Source organism: Dermacentor andersoni, chromosome 2 (genome assembly GCF_023375885.2).
Source record: "Dermacentor andersoni chromosome 2, qqDerAnde1_hic_scaffold, whole genome shotgun sequence".
In the NCBI taxonomy this organism is placed as follows: Eukaryota; Metazoa; Arthropoda; class Arachnida; order Ixodida; family Ixodidae; genus Dermacentor; species Dermacentor andersoni.
In genome coordinates, this window is record NC_092815.1 from 101,958,482 (window position 1) to 101,983,537 (window position 25,056).

The 25,056-nt window shown below is 48.4% G+C and overlaps 1 long non-coding RNA gene across 2 annotated transcripts in view; it reads left to right on the forward strand.

Moving 5' to 3' along the window:
- LOC129387595 (uncharacterized) overlaps window positions 1–20,116 on the forward strand; it is a 207,913-nt gene extending 187,797 nt beyond the window's left edge. Inside the window, exons 3-4 of one of the 2 annotated variants that reach the window (XR_011892808.1) lie at window positions 3,590–3,802; window positions 14,937–20,116. This is a non-coding gene — a long non-coding RNA (uncharacterized lncRNA). Of the gene's footprint in view, window positions 1–3,589; window positions 3,803–6,563; window positions 7,086–14,936 lie in introns of those variants that run through there. The other variant, XR_008614749.2, reaches the window with a different exon arrangement.
- Window positions 20,117–25,056: the final 4,940 nt, after the last annotated feature.

Below are 25,056 nucleotides of genomic sequence, written 5' to 3' on the forward strand. Positions count from 1 at the left end.
GAAAGCTGACGGGCGAGACCAGTGCCCGCCTGGACGAGACTGGACCCGACATCGACGGTGACGTACACGCAAAGGCGCTCACGCCAAGGAGACCGCAGCAGGCGTCCTTCGTTGCAGCAACAAATACGGTGAAATTCACTCCACCGGAGCCTGACACTGAGAAGTGAACCGACACGAATGGCTCACTAATTGATCAAAGTGTACAACGTCGAGGAGTTCCGTGGTAGCGACTTCGACACCAAGTTCCCAACTTGCTACGTCGTTGCCTCGTATGCAGAGGCGAACGTGCAACAGTGAAGGAGGAGGCCAGCGGGACGATGCGTCATGGGCGGGATTTTTCGAACGGTTCAACGACTGTGGTTGGCCGAAAAGAATAGTGAAATTCCCTGACGAGAGAACGGAGAAAAAGAAGTGCGCAAGAAGGGATCTTGAGTGCTCTGGGAGTGTGCTCTGGCTCGTACGTGTGCTCCTGATCATGCTCATACTAGTACTCGTACTCGTGCTAGTACATGTAAACTCTCATCATGTACATTTGTAAATAAACCGTTTGTCTCATCTCCTGGACGTCGCCCCGGGCCTCTCGATCGCCCAGCGCCTGGCACATCACCAGCTACGGAACCGTAATGGCCGCTCAGATGCAGAGTAGCAACAACCTCAGTGACAGGGATAGGATACGCTACCCTGAGTCCCAACAGTACCCATAGGCATAGACGGCGCGATCAAACTCCGCGAATCACGAGCATGAGTGAGGGCTGGAGAGCAGAGCGCTGTAGTGCATAACGCGGAATCCAATGAGGTATACAGATCTCACGGCGCCATTCCCACTGTTGATGCTCAAAGGCTCCCCTAAGATGCGTCCCCAAATCTCCTCTAAGAAACGCATGCGTTAGCCAGTGACGGCAGTTGCCCAATGTCCTAACTACGGCTATACACAGCATACAGCACCGTCATCCGGGGACACGACAGATACGAAAGAAAGCGCAAGGGCGGGCAGGTAAAGCTGAACGGTAGATCTGGTTTGCTACCCCGCACTATACATCAATGTAACGTTTACGTTTACGCACTAAACCGTTCACAAGCTATGCCGAAATACAAAAAATCAATTAGTGCGAATGTACACAGTAGAAGACGTCGGCGAAGAGATATGTGCGATACTACACTCGCACTCGTGCCTTACGGTTACGAAGGCGTCGCTCGGTGTTTCTCGAAGAAATAACGACGACGAGAGATGTAGGGCGACAAAAGAAGCGGAAGCGAACGGTAACGTTGACTATTATTCGCCCGCTTCGTTCCTGCGTCTACAGGATATATATGAAAGCCACAGCGCGCGCACGTACTCTTGCACATGCTACCCGACGTGGCACTCGTGCTAGACTACTCAAACAGCTACTTGACGTTGCGGCACTAGATGAGCATGCATGCGATGCACTTGTTCTGTGAACTCATGTTTTGCTATGGGTGTATATGCAATCAGGCAATAAAGAAAAAGAAGGAAGTGATTTTGGGCCTAGTGGTTATAGTATCGGGCTGCCAGGCTGGAAGACCGATCTTCGATCCCACCATTGGATTCTTTTCTCTTTTGTGCGCGAGCAAGAAAGCAGCAGCAGCAGTCAGTCAGCAGAGGCGGGGCGGGCTCGCATAGACAGCTTCGATTTATTAAAAAAAAATGAGTGACCTGAAAGTCTAGAGCATACAAACGAAACGTATTTTGCTATCCTATATTGCTTCTGCGAGTGTTTAAAGTACACGAGGTGCATGGTAACTTGCTGTTCATGAGTAACTGATACCCCGTTAAAGTGGAATTCGCAGAATTTCTAAATATCATTTGAGTGCTAGAATGAGACCCGATGCGTTAGAATTGTCTGCTTTTGGTGGTATATTAAATGCTTCTTGTGGAATTTTCATGTTTCATTAAAAAATAATTCGAATTTAAGCTTGCAATCTTTGTCACTTGTTTAACAAAGTTACAAACTATATAGGTCAACATTCTACTCCAACCCCCATCAGTTAAACATTTCTTATTCATTAATGTATTATAATTATTATTATTATTATTATTATTATTATTATTATTATTATTATTATTATTATTATTATTATTATTATTATTATTATTATTATTATTATTATTATTATTACTAGTGCTAGTGCGTAAAGGGAGCTTGTTTGCTTTTCAAAGACATTTAAAGACAAAGGTACGAGTTGGAGCCAAGTCTAACTTGCTCTTAAGCGCACATTTTCTTGAGAAATCTACCGGTTAAAGATGACCGAAGTGCAGGAAACAATGGCCATAAAAGAATGGGATTCGAGAGCGGATCTTGGAACACTAATGTCACGCCAGACATAGGTGCAAGGTACCACTTAGTCAACCCCAAAAGTTTTTGCCAAGTATATGTATCCACAGATCACAGCAGTCGCAGAAGAAAGAACTTATTGTTCACACTTTACTGCCTACGGAGAAGAAAGGGAGAGCCTTACTCAAGCGTCATTTCAACGCGATAGCGTTAAGGGCCCCATCTCGCAGAGAATTCGGTATCGACGTCCGGCGACGCGCGAGCGAGATATATTCTACACGGCACTAAAGTTCTTCTTTTATCACTGAAGCTGCTCACACCTTGTCTTACATCTTTTACGAAGTTATTCCTCGGTATTTTGTCATTGACAGCCCACAAATGAATCGCATGAAAAAGAAACACCGGCAGCGCAAGCCTTTTATGGTAAATGTTCTCCGATGGAAATATTAAAAGTGAGCAACAATAACAGAAACCTGAAAATGATGTATTTTTTTCGGCGCGTTTGTGCACTACCTCCGCGGGATCTGCCCACGCAAGGGGCCGCGTTTCTATCAGGAAGCTCGCCTTCGTGTAACGCGTTCCCTACCAGCGTTTACCAGTAAACATTACGGTTACATAAACTGCAGTTTGCGGGAGGCGTGAGAAGCAGTCGGGGACCTTTGAATGATATCGCGTTCCACTCTTAAGAGGAAGCTTTAACTCGGGTGCTCCTATCTAAAAACATGTAAAAGGAGAATTCGTTTTTCTCGGCAACCACTGCACCAAATTTGGCGAGGTTTGTTGCATTTAAAAGAAAATACTTCAGATCTAATGTCTGTTGGTTTCGAATTTTTTTATTTATGTCGTCAATTTTTTATTAAAATTGGCAAAACTCGAAAACATTCAGAAAGCGAAACTATCAAGTATGAGACTCTGTCACTCAGCAAGAAAAAAATTATATCACAATTCTTTGAATTGCGTATAACAGTACATCTAAAGCGGACAACATTGATATGTTACAGATGAATCTAAAAAAAAATTTAGTGATATGAAATTACAGCTTTTGCAGAACTTTTGTACACAACGTAATAAATTCATGCAACTTTAAAGTCCGGCGCAACGTGCGCGTTAGCCAGCGACGCTGGAGGTAGGCGACGCCAGGTGGCGCGAAAACCGGCTTCTCCATAACTTATACCGCGCGCGCCACGACACGCCGCCTAGACGCATGCGCAGCCTATACGAAACAAGGAGTTTCCGGATGATGAGAAACGGCGAGCTCGCTGTAATAATTTGGTACACTCTACTGTCGTGCGCAGGGGGAAAGCGCCGCCACCAACGGCGCGGACGCGGTGCATTCTGGGTGACGAGGCCGACGCGGAACGCAGCATGTCGCACGTGGCACCGACTGCATGCAGTGGCGCCTCGCGCTGGATTGTGTGGAGTGACGCGATTTCGGTGGCGTGGGGTCGCCGTGCCGAGCGCGCACGCACGTCAACGCTATACGTCGGACCAGAAAGGGCCACTTACAGGTAAAGCTTAAGCTTCCTCCGAATTTTCTTTTGAAATTTCGTGCGCTGTTGAATTTGTGGGGAATTGGGGAATTCGACGCGTGATTGCGCGGGCGCATTCAAGCTATTTCTGCAATCCTTAAGTCACACTGTCTCCTCGCTCCGAACCAGTTGTCAGCGGTGGCGCTACACTCGCGATGGTTCGCGGCGAGGGCGGAGATATGACGTCAAGAAGCGGCCCCTGGTGGCTACTGTCGTGACGGTAGCGTGTCTCTTTCTCCTTGGGACTGCGCCGGGTACGTACATGCTCTTCTCGTCCGCCGACACCTTTGTGACTAGGACTGAGCTCACGCACGGTGCCTTTGCCTGTGCGGGAAGCGCGTACCTCGTGTTGATCCTGTCCGGACGCTAAGCAGAAAAACGGGTGCCTAGTGTTTGCGCGAGGTCGTACCACTTCGAGCCGCACTTATCGGAGGCCCAAGCCGAACGAGATTGCCCGAGCTCTCGGGAGTTGACCCATTGGTTATCGCGAGAGCAAGTAGCATAGCCGCCGGGACTTGTCCCAGCGGCGTGTCCCAGCTTGAGCCTGTGCTCTCTCAGCAACGTGATATAGGCGCCCCTGACTGTATTTATTCGCCCTTGGTGCGGGAGCCCTTTGGTTCCCCGCGCCCCGGGACCGGGCGTTTGCGCAGCGTCGGGTGTAGTTGGATACAATAAATGGTATCAGCTAACTTAGGGCAATATTGTGTTCTTGCGTGCGTCGCTCGGTAGCCCCTTGTGACCTGAGCTCGCGCGCAGCGGTACTAGAGGCTGACGGCTGACGCGGCCCAGTGGCTCGCTAAGCTCGAACCCGCGGTGATCGGTACTCCCGTGAGACCCTCGAAGACCCCACAAATTTCAAAAATTTTGTAACCGAAGGTTAGCACGTTTTCTGGACCCGGCGCTCGGATTGTGAATTATTATTAAGCGGTGTTATGGCCAAGCTAGAATCGCGGGTCTTGTCATTTTGATGCGAAAGCGTCAAATGACGCGTTGACGAGAAACCGGGGTTTGAGTAAGGGATAGTTAGTATTCCCACTGTAAACATCACTTCCGAAAGAACGACGAAAACAAGCGCTTGTCCGCGTCGTTCTTTCTGTTCATCTGTCTATGTGCGCGCTGTAAGTGCTGCTTACAATGAGCGAGAAAGCCTGTAGTCTGCAGCAGCGAAACGGCACCTAAAGTCCCATTGGCTGCGACGCCACGTCACGAGGTCGCAGCAACGGAGCAGAGCGGGCGAACGGAAACACCTGCTGCGTGTAACTGCGCTTCGGCAATGTTAAATCAAAACACGCCAAGCGTCTCAACGTGCCCGCTTGCCCGCTAGGAATTCGTAACTCGAAGGACGGCTCAGCGGCGTTCGATTGGACATTAATGCTTTCGCATTCGCAACTCATAAGAGTGCATGGGTGTCCCCGGATTTTTAATAGAAAGTGATGCATTTTACTGCTTATTTGAAAGTAACACATTCTAGAAGAGGAACTCAGTCAAAACACACATGGGCGATGCTCTCTTAAATATCAGTTTTAACATTTCAAGAGGTGATACTTTCTTTATCCCTTGTTTAAGTGTTATTATTATTAAAAAGAAATGACCTTAAAATGCACGTAGCGGCATGCACGCAAAGGTGGCATATCAATGGAATCACTTAGTTACTTCAAAGAAGGCCAGCCTCATATCAACCGGAGGATCGGAGCTCGTCGTTTGAGTGGGTGTGTTGGATCAACATCTAGCACGCCGAATTCTCCACGCGTGCTTTCGGTCAACCACTGTGAAGCTGCCCTGCTTATGAGGTGGACAGGGAAAGGGGGTGGGGGGGGGGGGTCATTCTGTAAGTGTCCACCTAGTGGACTGTCCATTTCGGCAGCCGCTGATTGGCCGGATAAGTACGAGCGTGAAGGAGGACTGGCTGGGAGCGCCAGCCTTGTTCTCGCTCGTACGGCTGCCCAGCCAATCAGCACTTCAACAGCAGCCGAAATGGACAGTCCACTAGATTGACACTCGCAGAATACCGCTCCAAGTTTCACACAAGCTGAAACATGAACCTTTTTTCGCTTGGTCGTACTCGCAACATTGCTGTACAATTACATTCAATTTAATTCAATTCAAGTTATCCGCCCTGCTCGCGTGAACATCTCTCGAGCACGAAACCGCGTTCAGCACACGTCAAAGCGTTGCGCGACGTGTTAAACAAAGCGAGAGCGCGTGTTAGACCCAAGCAGCGCGACGCGCCGGGAAAGCACAAAAGGCAGAGGTTCCCCCCAGTCTCCTTGACGAGACGTTTCGCGCAATGACTTCTGAATGCGACTTGCGCAGCTGCGCGAATTCGCATCATTCTGCGGCGGCGAGACAGAAAGCGGAGACACGAGCTCAGAGGCGCTCGAACCCCCTCTTCGCACGCCCACCCCTACAAAAGCTATAGGCTTTCACGGCGCGACGGGAGAGCGCGTCAACGAATTCAGGTGTTCGGGGCGCCCGGTGCATGCTTCTCTTGTCTCTGCGCACGGTCGCCTTTCGCATCTCGCGTGAGCGATGAGCACGTTTGGGGTACAGAAAGGCTTTGTATACTATGTACTCGACGACGCACACGGACAGACACTCTAGGAGCGAGAAAAGTGGTGCGCCCTCCGACAACAATAGATAGATAGAAACCGCGCAGCGACTGACTTCATACGGCAGCAAGCTTGTTGGTCGGAAGAAAAACGCAGACGGGATGACGCACCACTGGCGGCAAACCGGCGGCCAAACAGAAACGGTTGCGCGTGGTTGCAGATGTCAGAGCTGACAATTACCGTTGCTGCGCGCGCTGGAAAAGAAAGACGCTGGCGAGCCAAGACGAATCGGCTTGAAGAGCGTGGACGGGAAGTATTTGTGTCTCTGCACACAGCGCAGCCGCAAATGCGGTTACGCACCGACAAAGGAGAAGCAGAAGGTGAATTTGATGGCGTCTTTTGTCGCTTCCTTTATTCTTCGCCTTTGTGGACGGCTTCTCCGCGCACCGCCTCGCAACAATGTACACCGTATTACCAGCCTTCCGACTGCCTTTCCTGCGAAGAGGATGGAATTCTGGCCCGCTAGTGCAGCCTTTTCGGAAGCATCGCCACTTACGGCGTTCATCGTGTTTCCGTGTTCGTTTTATATTTTCTAGATTGCACATTGGATTTATTAAAAGTATTCTCATGTTTCCTTTTTAGGATGATCGCTTAAGGTGTCAACTAAAGAGGGTGACAGCTAGCCGACGTCGATGACCTTACTTGGTGTTTTAGTGAGTGACCCCGGCCACTTCCTTCCTTCGATATTTAAACTTTATTTTGATTATTGTGGCGATGACAGATTACTGGCCCAGTGTATACAAGGAAGCGTCTAAAGTCAAATGTTCCTGCGGCACCTCGTCCTTTATTAATCCGTGAGCAATTATGGCAACTGTGTTTTGCTTCAAGGAAAGTCCTAAAAAAAAAAGACCATTTAAATGATTTGGCTCTGTGGACTAGAGGACCACACAGCAATGGCACCTCGAGTCGAAGTATATACGTGAGCACGTAAGAGCGGACCCTATATACATGGGGTAATCTTTTTTAAAATTTCACAGAATGTTTTAAATATTACTTGTGGCAGATAGCGTAATTCCATTCCTTGATCTGGAATATTCAACGAGACAGACATTACTTGCATAAGACACCTAAACGCATAATCAAATAATTGACGAAAATTGACTAATTAACTTCTTAATTAACTACTTTAAGGCACATATTCCAACTTACGAATTGCAGTATTAGTTTGAAAAGCGCATCCACTAGGAGCAAATTTCGAGGATGGCACGGGTTTCGACATGTGCGCCCACCAACTTGCGGTAATAATGCACTGTTGCTGCGCTTCTTTTTAACAGAACGCTCTTGTATGCATTGGAGCACGAAAGTAACTGGCACGCCCATGGATTTCGTCGTACATTTTGGCAATGAATATCTCGAAACTGGTGTCACCCTTAAAATTAATTCTAAGTGGACAAGCCTTGCGAACTCAGCGGCTACAATTCGTAAACTGCAATACGCGTATAGAGAGACGGAAGAATGGAGCTTCAAACAGAAAACGTGGGCTTTTCTTATTGTTTTCCTAGGCGTTGTAGGAAACGACCGTTGTCCACGCAGGAAAACGAAGGATCACGTCGGCTCCGCGACCAGCAATGCGTAGCTGCTTGATCGGGAGCGCGGTGAACTCGGGGGACAGAAAGAAATTGACGAGCTCACAATGGAGGAAGACCGAGTGCAGTGAAGCACAGCAGGTGCTTCGAACGAAAGAAAAAGAAAGAAAGAAAGAAAGAAAGAAAGAAGAGAAAGAAGAGAAAGAAAGAAAAGAAACGTAGTCCATGGTATCCTTGGAACTCATATATAGCAAGGGTGTCATCGCTAAAGAACACAGAAGATACAAAGGAACAATTTAGAACCAACGCAACGCCTCCAAGGCGAGAGTGTACGGACAGAGACAGTGCAGGAGATGTGTGAAAAAAAAAAATGAAGAGCACACAAAAGATATAAATAGAACCTTTTTGTTACTCGGAGGCAAGGTCCGAATAGCTATAGGCATTTGGGCACATCTACGTTTCTTTTTCGTCAGCCATTGGCGTGGGCAGTGTGTGTGCACTTGAAGAAGGGACACAAAGGGACAAGTGCGCTGCCATGTTTGATTCAAGTTGGAGCTGTAAAAGAAGGTTGAAGTAAACCTCGGACAAAGGACATAAGTAGCCAGAATGGAGCAAACGAGACGCATTGACGTCGCTGTGAAGATTTCATAACCATTCGGAAAGACGCAAGAGTGGTGGAAAAGAAATAGCGGACGGCATGGTGTGCTGAAGTCGTCAATGAAAGGAATTAGGGACGGTGGTCTCCTCGCGCTGAACAATGGAAGCAGGAAGGCGGCGCCTGCCATTGCTGCAGCATGGCAAGGATCGCATCTCAACGTCGCGTCTGACTGCATGCGACGGTGGCGTCCATCTGCTACGACGAAACACCGTCGTCCAACGGGTAAAACGTCGCCATCCGGCGGGTACTGCTTATACCTTGCAGTAATTGGCTCGGACAAAAAGAAGGCGTGATGCCCAAGAGAGTATCGAACAGGGGGTCTGCACAGTAAAACTAAGGATGGGTACGAATGACTAACAGGAGCTTTCCCCGTGCGATATGATACTTGGTCCAGAATAACGCAAACACGGTTAAGGGCTATATATCGAGCCGGACGAGAGCCCATGGATGCTCTCTTGACACGTTCCTATATATATGGCATACCTGTTAAGACATCGAAATAGCGACCTATATTTCGCATTATGCTGTGTCTTTCATTGTGCTCTTGGTGATGTGGTGGGGAAGCGCTGAGTGACGTTTAAACATTATATTGTCATTTACAACATGCTTTCTCGCCGGTTTTATGCTTTGGTTTTCTTATACGCTGTTACTAATTTGCTCACTCACTCACTCTTTTATTTCTGTTTTATTGCGACCGCAATTGTACTATAATTATACGGACACTCGAAGCGCATTCCTGCCGTTGCCGCCGCCGAATTGTGCCGGGTACGGCGCGCATGCGCGGGCCAGCCCGCTGAGCTCGGTCGGCCCGCGCGCCGCGATTTGGAGGTCACGTGGCCAGCTGCTCGTTCGAGAAAGATGGCAATGGCTCATCCTTCTCGTCGCGCTCATCGAGAAGGATGAGCCGTACCGTCCAAGAAGGATGATGGCTCATGCGAGCCGTATTCGCCGCGTGTCCGCTTTTCGAGGTCAACTCATCCGCCAAGTTTTGGAGACGCAGCACAGATTTTAAATGGAGAAAGGAAGCGGAGGCGCGGAACGCATGCTTTCTGGACAAGCACACGTGCACCCCCATTGCCGGTCCTGCCCATCACGCCAGTGTTGTGACCGTGAGTGCTCGCGGTCCCTCTGTCCGTGCACGCACGGTCTGCCGCGTGACACCACGCTCGTTTAGCAAGTAAGTCAACGCTTACTGCAATATCTATACTGTCCGTTGTTAGATATGGAGCTGTTTCCTGCGCCTACTTCGAGTTCCCCCGGACCACATCGAATCGCAGCACATTCCAGAGGATCGCTCGAGCCAACAAGTTCACGTGCCAACAAGTTCGTACGCCGCCGGTAGCTATTCTCTGCTTGAGTTTTCCAGAAAACGAAGGGATCGCCCGGCATTGTTGCAAGGAAAGTGGGTCCCGAAACAAGACCGCTACGATGTACCGGGAAGGCCTGGCAGCGTCGCCCCCACCTGGCTTTTGTGACGGCGAGTTGCTAGTCAGCAAGGCAAGGGGGATCAAGCGATCAAGCAAGGGGGACCACGGCGACTCTCTTCGCCGGTGTGACACCACTGCCCGGGCGCCTTCCATTGGCCGAAGGTGGCGTCATCGGAGCGGGCCCTCCCATTGGCCGAACATGACGCGACTTCCAGTCCTCGAAGGGTTTAAACAGAAGCATTCCAGAGAGACCAGAGCATTCCCTGATTCACCTCTCTCGAACTTCTTGCCGCGGGCCGCGGCGTCCGAGTTGCTGCCGGCCCGTAATGACTGTACTACTGTTACTTGACTCTCACCTCTCTGTATATAATGTAAAATAAAACCTCCCAAGTTTGGTTTTCATCCCGAAGTCCGTCCTCCAACCCCTACATCTGGTGGCAGCGGTGGGATAGTCCGACGACTCCTACATCTGGTCGACAGCGGTAGGATCGTCCGACGAATCTAATATCTGGTTGGCAGCGGTGAGATCCGACTACGGCTCCTAGATCGGCCTACGACTCGGAAACAGCAACGGCAGCTGACGGACGTTGGCACATGGTGACCGACCGGCATCCTGATCAAGTTGGAGGCGACTTGAGATTGACCACCTCTTGCAACTGACTGGATACGGCGGGGAAGGACTGGTGATATGGTGCTGCTTCAGTGGGTAAGCGTTTGGTTTTGGCTGTAAGATTTACCAGGCTTCAATTTCACTGTGTTTTTGGATTTGATTCGCTGGGATCTTTTACTTGTATTTTGATTTGCGTGGGTATCGCAACAAGTATTGTGTGACAGCAGAGCCAAAGCTTAAAGTAGCGACCATGGTCCTAATGTGTTTGACGAGAGCTGACCTGTTGTGGTTGTGTGAGGAGATCGAGGTAAACGTAGATGAGAACTTGAAGGAATCAGAGATTCGTAAAACCATTCTAGAAAGTAACAATGATTTGAAATTCATAGAACAAATGGGCAAACGAATTCTAAGTAAAAGACAGGAACCACGTGTGCGTGAGCGTCGTGAACTTAAGAGTGAGCGTAAGCGTGAAGAACGCGAGAATGAACGGAAGCGTGAGCTTCAAGAACTTACTCTTAAGTGTGAGCGTCACAAACGTGAGAATGAACGCGAACGTGAGTATCAGGAACGTAAGCGTGAGCGTGAGCAAAAGTAAGAGAGAGAAGGCAGCACTGATCAAAGAGATACAGTATTGTGATCAGTTATTGGCACAGAGACAACAGCGGCTGGAGAAATCTGTAGGCTGGACGCAGCAAAAGTGTGAAGAAGTAAATAGCAGATTTTGTTCAAAAGCCGAGGAAAGTAGTAGTACCTGTGAGAGTAGCAGCACGTTCACAAGTGAATTCGAAGTGCTAGCAGCTAACGAAGCCTTAGTGGCAGCAGAGGCCGTTAAAGGCCAGAGTGAGAGCGACGAGGTGCTGTGCCAACAGATGACTATAGAGACAGCTAGGCCAGCTGCGAACAAATTGGCACAGTTACCGCGCGTGTGCGTCGCATCTCATGGTAGCGAGGTCGTTAGCGAGGTACAGAATACTACGGACTTGACAGACGCGAGCACCCATGTCGAGTCAGATCTGCGTGCAGAAGTGAAGTGCCAGCTGGACGATGCAGTTGAGAGTAGTTCTCGGGGTGGCGAGCTCCGTAGCTCACGAGAGAACAACTGCATTGTTCAGGGATCGGTGCGGCTCTCCGCCAGTCTAGATAGCCTAGATAGGGATGATTCAGTTGTTAATCATTCGGACTGTGCGCGTGAGACAGCGATCGATACCGACGGGCTGTGTGCAGATGCACAGCGTGAGCTGGGCAATGCAGTAGAGGGCAGTTCGCAAGAGTGCGAGTTGCATAACTCGAGTAAAGCCTGCTGCATTGTTCCAGAGTCGGTTGAGCTGTCCGCCAGTCGAGGCAAAGTGAGAGTAGATTTAAATGTAAATCACTCAGACTGTGCGGGTAAGAGACCGATCCGGGCCGACGAGATGTGTAACGGCCAGCACGAGGCGCGAGATGACGGCATGAAAGAGAGTTCGAGGAGAAAGCGCCGCAGAAAGAAGTGCCGAAAAAATCGGAATGCGGTGACTAATGTAGCGCCGCCAAAGACGGCGAGAGACCCAGAAGGGCAGGGCGCGGAGAAAAGACAAGTGCAGTCGTCAGGGACGATGTTGACGCATCAAACACGTTCGAGCCACCGGTCAAAGGGGGACCGAGAAGCTTGTTCTGCACGGACGCGGACAAAGGGCACGGGGCAGTCAAATTCCTCGTCGTTCCGTCGTTCTCTTCGAAGCTCAGCGTGCAGTACAAAGAAGCGCAAGGTGGCAAGACGAGACCAGGTGGGGAGTAGCGACGCGGTCAGTCGAAGTCATGTTGAAAGCGGGGCGCGAGGACGCAAATTGGCAGGAGACCGTAACGTCTTGGGGGAGCTGATAGTGAGTCAGCCCTTTTGTTGTTCCTCCGTAGCCAGAGTAGCTTTTAAACCGCGGCCACCTCGGGTTCGGCTGAAAGTAGGAGTCAGTCGGAAGTAATCGGGAACGGGAGGCCAAGAGCTTCCGTAGTAGTGTTGTTTTGTTTTATTTTTGAACATTTGCAGATTTTCGCGATTTGAGACTAGGATTTCTTTCAATATGTAAGGTATGAGCTCTGTTTATGCTTTGTTTGAGAAGCTCGAGATTTGAACGAAGCGTTTAAAGTAAACCTGTAGTCTCGCGAGGTGTTCATTAATAAGTATATAGGCTTTCTTTTTTTGTGTGTATGCGTGAGTAACCTGAGTGTCAAGGTTATCTGTGAGAGGCCTATCGTAACGCGCGTGTGTGTTATTTAACCTTCTTTTTTTTAAAGTGTTTTTTGAATTTTCTAAGGTTAAGCGCGTAGATTTTCAGTAAGTGCGTGATTTGCACTGAGAAGAGCTCTTAGGTCCATTAGCGCGTGTCCTGTGTGGACGGAAGGAAGCAGAACGTTTATGACTGGGTTGCTCGTGTGTGTCGAGGGCAGCCGTATTCTGACTTCTCTAGTACGCGTGCGTAGAGCTAGTTATTAGAAGACACATTTGTTCGAAGGTTCCTCTGTGTTGCGTAAGTTACGCAAGTTTGGTTGTTTGTTTAAGGAACGTGTCCTGTGTGGACTAAAGGAACGAATGTGAGTCAGCGAGATGAAAACTTTGTATGATGCAAGCACGTGTTCGGAATAGGGACCACAAAGCTAGCGCGATTGTGATTGCGTACCTGTGGAGTTGGCCAGACTGTTCAGTGGCAACAGTACGTGAGATAAGTATGCCACTGCGATAGGGTAAGAACAGGCTGTTTGTGAAGTTAGGCTGCTTATGTTATGTTTGGGTATTGGTGTTTGAAAGGATTCGGTTTAATTCTGCGTAAGCCTTTACTCTTGTGCAGCACGACAGTCAGGTTTGGTCGAACTGAAAGGGGAACGTGAACGCTCGCTTTGGCGGCACGAAATTTTGGGGCAAAATTTGGGATTCCCAGTTGAGTGACTTGCATTGGAATTATGATAGGGGGCCTGGTGGGTTAGCAGCTGATTCCGGACGTTTGAACGCTGAACGGTATTGTGTTGCCGGGTCGGCTATTCTGTGCCAGTTGTTGTAAGATGGTTGAAGGCATTCCAAGTACGCAGGGGTTGCAGAGAGCAAAGCCATCGTCTTGCTCGCCAGCCATTCTCTTCCTGCCCAGCGGTTGCCAGCACTGGCCAGGCGAGATTTTCCGGGCCATGGAGAAGCTGTAAGAATGGCCGTACGGGGTGGCAACGTGCCAGCTTTCAGCCCGCTGCACGTGTTCCAAGCCCACCAGACGGGGCGGCCTTCGGAGAACTGCGAAGGGCCGGCGGCCACGTGGCGCGCGATCAGCTCAGGAAATTGGTACTTGGCGGAGCCATCCGGGACAAAGCAGTTCTACGAAGCCCTCTGACGTCGGCACTGAAAGCTGGGCGGTACCGAGAATTGCGGATGACCGGCAGCCACGTGGCGCGCGGTCAGCTCAGGCATGTGGTACTCCACCGCGCCACCCGAGACGGAGCACAGTTCTACGAAGCCCTCGGTCGTTGACTCCGGAGCCTTTGTGTGTGTGGGCGTAAACGATACTGCGGAACGGCGCCCCTCTGTCGTCGGCTCCAGATCTTGGAATGTGTGAGCCTTTGTGTGTATGGGCTCGAACTTGTGTGCATTAGTGTGTGTGAGCCGTAGTGCGAGGCGGCGGCAAGTTTACAATGCTTGGACGAACCTTCCCGACCATTCCTGCTCCGTCCCCGCCGAACGATGACGTCGAACTATGACGTCAAGCGGAGAGCTTATAAGCAGCGTTTGCCGGCTGCTAGGGTGTGCTCGAGTCGTGCTCGTTGTCGGGAGCTGAGTGCTCTGTCATACTAGAAATGTACTAGTGAGCTGTGTGCTCGTAAACTGTTTGCTGTATGTTAGTTTTGCGGGCTCCATATGGGAGTCGCGCTAGTCTGCCAATGTATCCTGCTTAAACTGTTAATATGTAAATAAATCCTGTTCACCGAGTTCCTGTCTACGACCTTCATCTCCTTCAATTGGTGGCAGCGGCGAGATAGTCCGACGACTCCTACATCTGGTCGACAGCGGTAGGATCGTCCGACGAATCTAATACCGTAAACTTACGGGGCTCACTTCGAGTAATATTCTAATACTTTGCAATCGCAATCAATGATTTGCCTGTCGGGCGAAACACCGACTTTTCTTAATTAATACGTTCTTTTTCGTCTATCATACTAAGCACTTGGAATTGCGCACCAAGCGTTTGGCTAGGCTGACCTGTCCGTTATACTCATTGAAGTCTGTTTGACCCCCTACGTCATAATTTTTTTCTCCTCTCTGCTGGTTTCAGATTTCTTCGTGCCCCACGACGTGGATTGAAGACAGGAGGGATGATGGCTCTACTAGGCAAGAGAGTAAAGAAAACATGCAGGGAGATGAAAGTCCTCGTGAGTAGCGAGAGGTTGCGAGGCAGGGACAAAAAGCGGACAGTTCTGGCGCCTGTAATAGGGCATACATAAAAGTTCTCATAGTAAAACTAAGTTACACCGCTAATACGTCAGAAGTGTTCCCATCCCCTCGAGATAACTAAATGTCGTTACTTGCCATTGCTAATTAAGGCGGAAGTCATTGCAGAATTAAGGAGAAGTTGCCGACAAGAGCTTTCATCATAATACAGTAGAAAATCCTTACAGATAACCTGCATGTGCGTAAGCTACCGTTAAACTGAAAAGAAATTATGGTCTTGATTAGATGCCCATAGGTGTCGATCCACATGTTTGTTTTCTTTGGTATGATTAGGTTTCTTCGTTCCTGGAGTTTATTATTTTAAAAGAAATTTGGAGTTTTTCGCGGTGCGTTTCAAATTAACATTTGCATGCCCCAAAATACGAGTTTTCGGATTTTATTAATTTTTCCCCCAAAATTTAGGCAACTGTTCTTTAATACAAAAACACACTTTCTAAACGAATATATTTATTGAGCAACTGGTATACCAGAATCATCGTCGCTGTTTACAATTTGTTCTAATATATACAAGCATATTTTCCGATGTTTGCACGCACAAATGTTCTTGTTTGCGACACTGAACACATAGAGAATGCCCTTTCGACGTTCGCACTAGATATTAGGAAGGCTATCAGATGTAGTGCACAACGTGAAAGAAGAAGCCAGTCGGGGGCATGCGTGCGCCGTAACGGCTCCACAAGCCTTTTGACGTCATATGCCTGATACTGCAAGAATTCTACCGCAGGTCGGGGGATATCATTGCTCTCAGCCACAACTAGGGCGAATAATGGCAAGTAAGTCTCGATTATCCGGGAGAAGTCGATATTTACATTGGGGTTTATAATTTTCACCCGAATCGCTGTTATACTGCAGTTCACTGGCAACGTTCCTTTCGACAGTACGGCTCCACATCTCAACCACTGTGTAGTAGTACTTCCTAAAAGAAGCAACTGTGTCCGATCGCCTTTCCTCTTCAAGAATGTCAAGCATGCAATATGACCTTGCTCACCCAAGTTCGCTATCGTCACATCGCTCCACTGAGTAAAGAGAGCATTCATGCGCACAGCAAGTATACGGACTAAAGTCGACTCCCTCAAGATACTTGATAATGGACACCAATCTGAGCTTTATGAACAGCTCGTGCACACAGCCAGCTGGTTGCGCGCCCATTTTCAGCTTATCGCGTTTTGTGCCTTGATAAGTGCATCCTCGTGGTGTCATAAAGATGCCATGAAGCGCGGTATTTGCGGCGAAATGAATTGGCCAGTCCGATGAACAAAAGTCATCATCTAGGCATCCAAATAGCGTTGACCTCTCAAGCCACCTTAAATTTGCGCAGAGCAAAGCAGCCAGGTTCATTTATCTGCATAGTTCATCACATCAAAATGTAACAGCGTTAAAGTGAAGGCTTAACCTCTATAATCTTGACATACGACGCAGCATATCTCGTTTGCGTTTTTTTTTTTTTACTCAATGTGTTAAATCAATACAGTTCTTGCAAGTAGGAATGTTCTTCCTGCGCATCATATCTCTTCACTCAGATATCATCGTTGAAAGTAGAACCAATTTTCGCAAGAACATTGAAATTTAAGAACTCGCCATTTGGTGTTGTCAGTAAACGAGTGGGATGATCTGCTGGCACAAATAGTTACCCTGACTCATGCATCATCCTTTAGGACAGAATTGCTTATGTATCTGGATCGAGCCGACATTCAGCAACCCTAATCAAATCAATGTGCAAGAAATCTATGCTTCATATAGTATACCTCTTTCTTGATTATGAGATGACATCTGTATTACTGTCCTGCTTTGATTTGTAAATGCCTAATTACTATGCTACTTACGATATTTTGCTATGTTCCTTGGTATTTGTAACCTTGTTGTACCTTATGATTGTATAATACTCCCCGCCTCCCCCCCTTTGTGATGCCCTGTGGGCCTTCAGGTTATTGAAATAAATAAGTAAAATAAAGCACAGGCACCTCAGAACGAGCTCGGGGCTTGGATTCTTTTACCTATTTTTGACGTGACAGCAGTCCGATAGAATTATGAGTAGGAACGTAACGATTCAAAACACACACAACACAGTGCTCGTTTAAGAAGGGAGCAGCTGTCAAGAAGAAGGAAATGACAGCCTTCGGTTGCATCAGAAGGAGCCGACAAGGAGCCGAAAAATAGGAAGGCCCAGCGGGCGGGTACAGACATGGCACCGCCGTCCACCAGCACAGCAGCGTGTAGGCGTGTATAGTCGCGACTTCCGTTCCTTCTCATTTCTACCGATGCTCCCTTGCCTCCCATTTTTACCTAGCCCATCCTATCCTCGTCTTGAAACACCCCCTTCCCTTCACACCTCTGCCCATTTCCTTTTTTTCCTCTTCCTCTCTGTGTAACGACCGCCGTTGTCGTCCACTATGTATAGCGGTGCCGGCAGGCGGCGTAGGCATTGTATACGTCGCCGGTCGTTGTTTGAACAAGGAGGCACCAATGCGGGCTCGGAGGAGACGACCGGCGCGGTGCGCACAGGCTCACTTTGATTTGTCGCTTTGCACTGCGAAGCTATCATCGGCCGATTCTCGCGGGACATGGGGACAACAGAGGTGTCGGCTGCTTCTATTCCTTCATCTTTTTGGGTCCAGACCTCCCTGGGCGACAGCTAGCATTTGCCTCTCCCCCCTCAACCTCACCGCTCCATCCCTCGGGGCCGACGCAGTCACCGCCACCGCGCACCGAGGGCACAACAAAGCCTTTGTTTGGTCCAATACCGGCGTCAATGGTCCTTCGTGCTTCTCGAGCGTTCGAGCCCCGGACGAAGAAACGCGCGAACGGTGCTCGCGGTTTGCTTTGGCTCCAGATTGTTGCTGCTCCTATAAGTAGTTTGTTTGTTCCCCCTTGTTGTGGCTGTTGTTACTGTTGACCGCTGTTGTCCCTCTGGCGGCGCCTCCTGGCCAACAATGGCCGCACCTCTAGCGATTCCTTTTTGTTATTGTTGCCGGCGTACTTCCTAGCGCATTGCGCGGGAACGTCCTTCTTGCGACACCCCTACATTCTCACCCCATCTTCTTTCAATTTCCACTCGATCAGGCAACGGGTCTCGCGCCGGCGCAAGAAGCCGCCACCGGTTTTTGTAGGCGGTGCACGAGGCGTGGATACAAAAGGGCTTTGATCTGGAATGACGTGAGGGAGAAGAAGCGCGTTCAATATCAGGTGCCAGCGCCGACCATGACACCTGGGTCGAGTTAGCAAAAAAGGTAAACTACTGCGGTTTGCGCGTTGTATACATTTCACCGGAGGGAACTCTTGGGAATTCCGTAAATTACAGATAACGGGCAACACACTTAAAAAAAAAGAAAAAAAGAAAACTTCAAAGTACAGTTATGCCATAGGCAGACTAGACACATTTACTAGTGTTTTCGCATTTGACTAGTGTTGACTAGTGTTTCCGCATTTCGCCCCCATCGAAATGCGGCTGCCGCGGCCGGGATTCGTTCCCGCGACCTCGTGATCAGCAGCCCAACACCATATTCACTGAGCAACCACGGCGGGTGACGACAAGCGAAGAGTCGGGAGAAGTTCCTCTGAGATATTAATTCCTATACACAGAAAACAAAAGTGTGGAATAGGGTTAGTAGATTAAAAGGGTAATCAACCCACTCTTTGCGTCTGGTAAATGAAGATGGAAAGAGGTTGGAAGACCAGGCTAACGCTTTCGGGGAGCACTTCGAGCACATCTCCAGCTCAATGAATTATACACGGTCACTCCTTAAACGCAAAGAACATATAGAACGCATGCCATCGTATTGTAAGTACAGACAGATCGAACCCTACAATCGCCCTTTTTTCATTGCCGAGTTAAGAGCCTCCTTAAAGAAATGTCAGAGCTCTGCTCCGGGACCTGATAATGTACGGTATGGTGAAATACCTCCACACAGACACCCACATGACTCTACTCACACCATTTAATAAAATATGGGCTGCCGGATACCTTCCATGTACATGGACAGAAGCAATTGTCGTTCTGGTTCTGAAGCAGGGAAAGGACCCTCCTTTAGTGACAAGCTGTCGCCCAATAGCGCTCAGAAGTTGCCTGTGCAAGCTATTCGAAAAAATTAACTGCCGTCTCCTACATTTTCTCTAATCGAGCAAAATGTTGAAACCATATCAGTGTGGCTTTTGAGAAGGCCGGTCAATAACCAAACATTTGGCACGCATGGAGGCAAATATCCGTAACGCTTTTGTTCATAAGCAGTTTCTCTTGTCCGTATTCCTCGACATAGAAAAGGCCTATGGTACGACACGACGTTGCGCTTCGGAATATTGCGGGACCTGTCCGAGTTGGGTATTCGGGGGAGCATGCTGGACTGTTATAGAAAGCTATCTATCTAACCGTATTTTTCGAGTTATAATTGGCAGTTGTGGTGAAACAGGTAGCCCGCCTGCCGAGTCGGCGCCATAAACTGGACCCAGTGTCACGGCGTACCCGCGGGAGTGAACCTTGCGCGTTGTTGTGCACGCGCTCGAGCGTGGAAGCGCGAAAGGACCGGTGTCGCACGTGCAGTGAAGAAAAATAAAGACGCAATACGCCGATGAATCAGCAAGTACAAGTACATAGCGCTAAGCGAATCGACAGGAGACGCGCGGCTCAGGCAGCCTAGAGAAGGCGAAGAGACCCCGTCGGCAGGGAGACGGAGCTGAGAAGAGGAGCCAGGAGGACGCGTTGGCTTGTGTCGCACGTCAATGTTTGGGAGGCTGACCACTGTCGGAGGGACCCGGTCGAGCGTCAACGCACGAGGGGACCTCTCATCGACACGTCTTCCGCACCCGTCAACCAATTAACCAACCTGTCTTCCAGAGCCCGCCTGCCGCCTCCAGTCTTACCGTTCGCAGAGCGACGCAACACCAAAGTTTGAGTGCGTGGATGTAGTCGCGATGAACGCTGTATAGGGACGCTGATCTTGCTTGCCCCCATGCCCTGTGCCTGTGTATACGTGTCGTTTGTATGTTTTAATATACTTTTGTGTGCGGTGATTGTTGCCGTTCGTCCCTTGTTGCCCTCGGAGGCGTCTCTGACTCACAGCATATTAAACCTGCTCCCCGAATCACATCTTAACAGTAGTGCTTTGTCCAGACGTTTTAACCAAGTAAATGGGGTTCCGCAGTGTGTGGTACTTAGTTGTACGCTTTTTATTGTAGAGATGAATTCCTTGCATTCATCCATTCCACGCAGTATGTTTTATTTAGTATACGCCGACGACGTACAGATAGGATTTAGGTCATGCAACTTGGCAATCTGTGAGCGGCAGGTTCAGCTTGCACGGTCTCAACAAAGTCTCTAAATGGGCAGGTGAAAATGGTTTTAAGCTGAACCCGAATGAAAGCTATTGTATTCTTTTTACACGAAAGAGAGGATTGAACGCTGATCCTGACGTAGAAGTGCATGGACAGCGCATACCCGTAAGCACCGGATACAAAATTTTAGGCATGATACTAGACCAAAAGCTTACTTTCATCCCACACATAAATTATCTTAAGAACAAATGCCTAAAGATAATCAACATTCTCAACATTTTGTCACACACAACGTGGAGTAGTGATAGGAAATGCGCCATGAACCTCTATAAGAGCCTTGTTCGTATACTATTAGACTACGGTGCTTTAGTGTACCAGTCAGCTACGCCCTGTGCCCTAAAGATGCTGGATCCCGTCCACCACCTAGGCATCCGCTTAGCCACAGGTGCTTTTAGGACAAGTCCTGTGGCAAGCCTCTACGTATAGAAGCAAACGAGTGGTCGCTCCATCTACAGAGAACATTCTCCAGCTTCACGTATTTTCTAAAAGTAAATGCCAACTCTGGACGCCCGTGCTATTCGACCATAAATGACATGACCAGTTCCACACTCTTTCACGATCGACCTGCCGGCGAGAGAGCCTTTCTCGTTGCGCGTGCGGAGTCTTAGCAAAGAAGTAGGTGTACCACTCCGTGAACATCGTCTCATGCCACCAGCAAAGTTATTACCGCCGCGGCAGTGGTAACTCATAAAATGTGACACATAGTTTATTCAGGTCACTAAGCACGCCCCAGAAGCACCATATTAGGATGCACTTCCTAAATCTTCGGACGAAATACTCATGACCAGAGTATTACACTGACGCAGCAAAATCAAATGCCGATGTGTCTTATGCAGCACCCGAACCATCTTTTTCTGAATCCGGCGTCCTGCACAATGAAATTAGTATCTGTACGCCTGAGGCACACGTAGTAGTATCGACCGTCAAACATATTAGGAATACGAAAATACCAAAAGCCATCTTATACACTGACTCTTTAAGTGTTGTGAGATCCTTAAGTTCGTTTAATAAAAGCCAAAATCCCGTACTAAGTAACCTTTATTCTCTCTTGTGTTCCACATACGCGTTTAATCAGCATGTCACAATATGCTGGATCCCAGGACACAGAGGCATCCAGGGCAATATGCGTGCTGACGAAACCACCACATCAATAGTAACAAACGACACTAACCCGTTGTAGCGGTCCCTGCTCAGATTTAAAGCCCTACTTGCGAAAAAGTTTAGAAGCTATTGGCAGCATTCTTGAGACTCTGAAACCTCTAATAAGCTTCACATTAAGCCACTGCTTGGGAGTTGGCAACCAATAATAAAAACACGACAAACCGAGGTCATCACGTTTCGATTGAGAATCGGGCACACATATAGCACACACTCTTACCTATTGACCGGCGATGGACCACCTATCTGTGGTAAATGTGATGGCACACTGACTGTCCTGCACGTCTTATTGGAATGTCGTGAAATAGAAGCCGAAATAAAAAAAAATCTTCTTCCGTTTATCATACCATCAGCAAACACCACTCCATCCAGCAATGTTCCTTGGCATTGAGCCACTTTTCGATAGCAAGTCAGTTTTAGCCTTTTTAAATTTTTTATCTTTAGCGCCCGTTATACACACAAGTGAACCGTAGCCCAGCCTCTTATAAGAGGCTGCTGCAGTGATTACAGTATTTAAAGCACGTGCTTCCCTGCCCTTGCGTTCAAGGGCCCGCGTGAGGCATTAGCGACACCCGAATATTCTTAAATCTTATTCTCAAAACCAGACATATATATTTCATTTATAGCTCACCTCACTTTACATAGTTTCAGTGCAGATGCACCATCTTTTACGCATTTTACAGCGAATGTTTTAGGCCACTATACAGTCAAGTTACATCTATATCATTTGCCATTGAACGCATCATCGCATACCTCATACCTCATACCCCTGGCGCCCATTAGTGACCCTTGCGCCACTAAACCCTATACATCATCGAGAAGGGCGTTACTTCACGACACGCCTCGTAAATACAGCTGGTCAAGTCATGGCACAAAACCTTGAGGGGAACGTGCGCGCGTGACATTCGTGCTGCCAGTTTTCTAGCTCGACCTAGCGACCGGTGCCTCGTGATGTTCATGCTGCCCTCATTTCGTCGTCCAGAGGTGGCCATTCTCTGCAGACGGGAGTCGCTGCCACCTACTAGAGAGGGCCGATCACATTCAGGCGTAAGCATCTTCAAACGAACCGCCTTTCCCACATGGTAACCCCGACGCAGTTGCCAATAGGCGGCGACACAAGTGTATTGCCTAGTGCCGCCCTTGCGACACCTAGCTTCCACTTGGGCAAAGGCAAGTGCGTTCTTTCTTTCTTTTTTTTTTTCTCGCAAGAACCATGTAGGCAATAGTGACAAGTATACTGAACCATCCGGAGCCTAACATTCGGGACCTGTCTGCAATATTTCAGTAAGTACAGTGCTGAGGTAAGCGCAGGATCACTTTTATACGCTTTTATGTGAAAAACGCACTAGCACAACACGGACAGCGTTCCGCAGTGAGCGAAATGCGAGAAAGGCTGGCAGCGCAAGCGGCACAGCACCGTAGTCTCAGTATCGGGACGCGTGAACAAGAACGCTAGCAGCACGGTCTGCTCGGTGCGCGGTAGGCAAAATTGCAACGAAAACTCGTGACGTAACGTTGCTGTTGTATTGTTGTTAAATGTTTACAAGCAGACTTGTACACGCTTAAGTAAAATGTAACCAAGCCAATTACTTCTTTCAGAATTGTAATTGATTACAGTTTCCAATTACCGTTCCACAAAAGAAATTGAACAATTAGTAAAACATAATCCATAACTTAAGCTTTACCTTCACGGCTACTTCTATTATACAAATACAGTAAACAGAACCGGCTTGCCGGGCACTTACAATGCATCCTCTGCAGCCCTTAGACTTTGTTTATCTTCACCGTGACAATTGATTTTCAAAAAATTTATTCGGCAATCTCCCCTCGATCTAGTTTGCACCATATTTCGTTACCAACGTCTCTTGATGGTTGTATTGCGCTTAGTGTTACACTGACGGAAGAACTAATGGACAAAGGAACAAAGCGTGAACGTACATAGCGCAAACCACGAACTCGTTTAATACTGTTAGATAACACGCTTACATACAAGGTAAGGCGCGGGTGGGGGGCGGGAGGGGGTGAAATATACGATACAACAAGGTGACGACCTGTGATGGTGCGGTGGGCCGGAACAACCGCGTTCGCTTGCACCCGTTCGCCCTGGCAAAATGCACCCCAGCTTCGATGAGCATGATGGAAGGCGTGCTTACGCACTTCTCTTTTTCCTTTGCTATCCGGCCCACCGCACCATTGCTTCGGTCCACCACATCATCACATGTCGCCACCTTGTCATACGATACATTTCACCCCATTGCGCCCCCCACTCCGAATAACCGTATACATAAGCGTGTTCTCTAAATGTATTAAATGAGTTGGTAGCTTGCGTCACGTACGTCCACGCTTTGTTCAGTTATGTTTGTCTATTAGTTCTCCCGTCAGTGTAACAATAAGCGCAATACAATCATGAACGTCCACCAACTAGCCCCGCCCCGTTCATCTCTATATATCTCCTTATTTATTCATATCAATAAAGAAAAAGAAAAGAAAGTCTGTTAACAAGGCACGACACGTTGATGTCCATGTCGCGGGGTCCTCGACATTGCGGTTGACTGCCCTCAAGTGCTTTAAATTTAAAGCCACACTCGCTATCGATACTTTTCTTGTACAAGTTGTGCGTGTGTCCACAGAAATCAGTCTCACAAGGTATTGCGACGTTGATTTCTCACGCGTAATTTAATGCGTTAATACGTTTACTTTCTTTTCTTTTTTTTTTTTTCGCGGAACGGGAAAATGGACTATAGAGAGAAGCGAAGGCTAAGAAGTCGTATCGGCGCTGTTGTGCTGCTGGGGTTAACCAGGCAGACCATTCTGTAATTTTCGTAAAACTTCTATTCGGCACACTAAAAAAATATCGGTGTCGAGGTTATCTCACATTTTTGCCCACCAGTGAGCAAACAATTCGAATCCAGTTAGTGGACACAACTTTCCAAGCGGTAGCACCAGTAACGTTCGCTGAACTATAGTTCAGCTGCTAAGATGACGCGCAAACAGCATGCCATATTTCCAAGAATCAATACACTCAACAAACATCAAAATACATTTGCTCACAAATCGATTAGCTTCCTCTTTATGTATTATCCTAGTTGAAGTTTTCTGTTCTCCACAAGCGACCGGCAGCATGCAATATTATATGCCTCTCCCCCCCCCCCCCCCCCCACCCCATCAGCGACTTCCCTCCCCCAGCAATACATCAAGATGTCCACTGTAATGTAGTGAGCGTTAGAAGGCTCAATGTTTGCTTTTGTAAAGTAGTTTACCGTACAATGTTTATATAATTTCAGTGAGGCAATACAGGTCGCGCATACCGCCATCATTGTGATCGCTGCGAGCTTTCTTGATGTCGTCGCACACATTGGGTTCGAAGAATTTAAAGAGTAGGAGAAGTAAAGAGTGTTCTTGGAGCCTGTAGTGCAGGCAAAAAAAAAAGAATTAAAAAATACGTCGTCAAGGTTTCCTAG